Source organism: Elephantulus edwardii, unplaced genomic scaffold (assembly GCF_000299155.1).
Source record: "Elephantulus edwardii isolate Elephantulus edwardi_28Jun2011 unplaced genomic scaffold, EleEdw1.0 scaffold00088, whole genome shotgun sequence".
Classification (NCBI taxonomy): Eukaryota; Metazoa; Chordata; class Mammalia; order Macroscelidea; family Macroscelididae; genus Elephantulus; species Elephantulus edwardii.
This window is the reverse complement of record NW_006399838.1, coordinates 11,943,815-11,947,691: the sequence shown is the minus strand read 5'-3', so window position 1 is coordinate 11,947,691 and position 3,877 is coordinate 11,943,815. Positions and strand designations below refer to the sequence as shown.

Sequence of the window (3,877 nt, the reverse complement as noted above, 5' to 3'; positions counted from 1 at the left end):
ATTGGTATACCATCTATTCCTGGGGCCTTATTTTATTGCTATTTCCTTCAAAGCAGCTTGTGTAATATTGTAAATCAAATAAACGGCCTAGTTCTGATGGAAATATGTAGATAAGCTATGCATAACATTAATATAAAATTAGTTTTGCCATTCCACCAGACTAAAATAGCGCTTACTCAGAGACAAAAAACCAAACCAACAGTATTTCACTACCATCAAGAAAGAGGAAAGGTTTGCACTAAGATAGCAACAATTATAGAGATTTGACCTCTGAGGAGGATTTACCCTGGGAGGGGAGAGAGTGGGAGCAGAGATTAATAAATGGGTGGATAAAGTGAAGGGAAAGGGAAGTTATAGTATATTTTCTATAAAATGAAGAGGCAAGTACTGACACTGTACAATAATATTTGATCCTATAAGACAAAAGAAACATGAGTGGCTGAATTTAAAGCACTTTCAAAAATCCCAACAAAGATTTTAAAAAAAGGATGTATATCCTCCAGGCCAGAGATTGCCACAAAAGATTATGATTAAGATTATGATTAGAAAATGGAGTTAGGGCGAGTATAGTTAACTATACAATAGAGTTAGACAACACCACAACAGTCCAAACAGTTGTAGTGACAGCAGTGGTAGAAGAAGAAATAGTTGTGGACCAGAATGCAACAAAGATGGGCTATGTTAACCAATCCACAGAGATGGAACCGAGCATCGCAAGCCATAGAGGCAGAGAATATTTAGGTATCTTGGCAGAGCGAGAGTGGTGCATAATTGAGAGAATAAAGACAGCTTTGTAGCACTTGCCATGGAAGAGGAGTTTCCACAGATTTGAGATAGGTTTACCTGTGAGCAAGACTGAGAAGAGGCTATCACTATGGAACAGGTTTCTCCTGTGTGTTCACAATCTGAGCTATTAGTCATGTAATCAACCCCAGAAGGATGGGTATAACCGGTGAGATCAGTGTGGCCATTATAACGAAATAGTGGACCCAACTGTCAGAGCGAATGGCAGGGCTAGTTGTTGCTGAGATTGGTAGGACGAAGTGTGGAGTATGAGGAACATATCTGAGTTCACAGGAAGAATTGTTGTGCTGTTGATGGGATTCTCTGATCCCTTGAAGTTAGTAGAAGTAAGACAATGGCATTTGTTTAAGAGATAATAAAGAACTGCTTTATTAATAAGAAAAACCCCACAAAAGTCAATAAGTAAAAACCCAAGAAGCTTTAAATATTGAAGTCATAGCAAAGAGGTGGCAACGCAACACCCGAGGTACAAAGAATGCAGGAAGGAGACTTCAACAGATTCCACTCCCATGACAGAGGCAGCATCTTTACAGGTGATGGGGGACCCACGTCTAAGAGCTTTTCAAGTTCCTGCTACTGCTCAAAAACCATGAGAGGCACTCCCGTCAAGGGGAGGTGTGCAATCTGGTCCTCTTCAGGCAGATCAAAACTCTCAACGTCTAGAGGATTGAAGGGAAAAAATTTTTCTATGTCTGGATCTGTGTCCTGTGAAGCAGGAACAGTGCTTTTTTCTTTTCCAGTCTTCTCCGTCATCTTCTTGGCGGAGAAGGCGCGCTGCTTTTGTTTGAAGGGTCCATTAGTCTTCACTGACTTTTCCGTTGTTTCGGTTTGCAGTTCCCAAAGCCTTTCTGGAAGTTTAGGTTGGGCAGGTGGTACATCAAATATTTTACCAGTATTAAGCGTTGAAAGCTGAGATTTCCCATCCAAAGTTTTGATGGAAGAGCCAGGTCCCAGCTTCAGCACATCCTTTGCAGTCAAATGAGTGCCCAGTCTCCATTTTTCTTATCGACATTTATCAGAAGAGTCATTGTGAATTACACTCCGCTGCCTCACCAGTTCATCCAAAGTCAAACACACTCCATACTCTACCACCAATGGCATTTCAATAACTCACTCCTTGCTTCTACACTCATCTATAATTATAATAGAAAATTTTAAGTCAAAAGCAAAAGTACTTAAAAAAGAAGAGGAAGGAATGGTTTGTAGTTTAATTGGCATTTTCACTTGTAAACTAACAAAGAAGTCATTTCTCAAGGTTCTTGTCTTTATGTTTAATCAAATGCACATGTGGACTTTTAAAAATTATTATTAATTATTATTATCATTATTATTATTATTATTAATTTTAATGAAAATTTACAGAGACTTTGGATTTCCATTCATTCATTGTTGCACTCTTCTCCCTGCCCACCCCTCCCCTCCAGTTTGTTCTTCTCTTTGAAAAGGAAAAGAAAATTATTTTATCGTTATAAAATCCCTCCTCCCAAGTCCACTCTACTATGCAGCCTTCAGTCTGGACTCATGTCATGACAATAATACCTAATGATATACCCCTTTTAAACCGTTCTCTCTCTCATCTGTTTCAATGCATTATACATGTGAGCTTTTAAGGAGAAAAATGTTTCTAGATGTGTAAATAAGACCAAAACAGGAAAATAACTGGAAAAAAGAATTACTAAAACATCTCGTGTTTTAGAGACATTGATTACCTAGGGAAATTAGAATATTGGCGTCATTGAAAATTTGAAAGGAAGGTATCCATTACAGCAAAACTTATACAAGTAGTATTACCTTTGTTGAGATGTTTTGGTTTCCTGCACTGATTTTTTAAAAAAGGAACAAAACAACCCAGCAAAAATATATATGTTGTCAGCTTACATTTTTTTATTTATGAAAGTCACCAGCTCAAAAGCCTTTCCATCTAAAATTACTTCTTTCTCAGGACAAGCACTAAATTCTGATGAGTGCCTCTTTGTTCAGTCAGATAAATAAATTTTTATCTTCTTCACTAATTAACTGCCCACTTTCCAAGTGATGCTTTACTGACTTACAGATATTATTTTCACATAAAAGAGAGAGATAATTGGTAACACTTAAGGACACAGGTAATTAAACATCACGGTTGAATACCCAGGTTGCTTAATTTACTAGAAATCATCAATGTATAGCAGTGTTTTAATTGGTTCTATTTTAATATTATAAAACAGTGGCATTTAGAGTAATTGTTTCTGGGGTTTGAATCTTTTTAAAAAGTTACTCACCGTCCTGTGCGTTTGCCTTTTTACATAACTGACAGTCAGTTTGTTCTTTGTAATCAGATAATCTACCTATATTTGTATATTTAATTAATTCATTAAGTAACTTTTTAAAATTCATAATGGTATTATCTAGCTAGCTTTTCCATAAGAACCCCTTGAAAACATGTAACCAGTTTATCCACCCACAATACATTGGCTGTGTGTTAAATGCACAGAGATGGTTTTTCATTTTGTGTGATTTGAATTCTAACTCTCAAGTTCTAACCATCCAAATCACTAAAAGTGTAATAGCACATTTTCTTCTCTCTTAGCTATTTCATTGGTGAACAACTCTTATCAATCACATCATTGAGTGGGAACCAAATTTTGTCAGCCTTGCTATTTGTTGGACATCAGGCCACTTTGAGTGGAAATCCACACAGTGGCATCAACAGCAGGAGATCTGGGTTTAGACAGATTGTAGTAACATGATGGTTTTCACGGCTCTTTTCTTACTTGCCGATGCATGCTTCCCTCTCTTCTAATGTTCATAAAGCATGCAATGACTCTTTCAGGGGATTGCTCATATATTTGCAATAACTGAGTCCCCGAGGCTTCCAGCTACATAGTGACTTCTGGTCAATTAAATTATCTTGATCATGGTGTAACCACTCTGGAAGGCTGTATGGCGCTTTCTCAAAAAGTTGGAAATAGAAATACCATTTGACCCAGCAATTCCACTACTGGGAATTTACCCAAAAGAATCCATCATTGCCACCCAAGCAGATATATGCACACCCATGTTTCTTGCGGCTTTGTTAGCAATAGCAAAAGCT

The 3,877-nt window shown here is 37.3% G+C and overlaps 1 pseudogene; it reads right to left on the bottom strand.

The window, feature by feature from the left end:
• Nucleotides 1–1,224: 1,224 nt before the first annotated feature.
• On the bottom strand, nucleotides 1,225–1,832 carry LOC102867979 (annotated as a pseudogene).
• Between the last annotated feature and the right edge of the window lie 2,045 nt (nucleotides 1,833–3,877).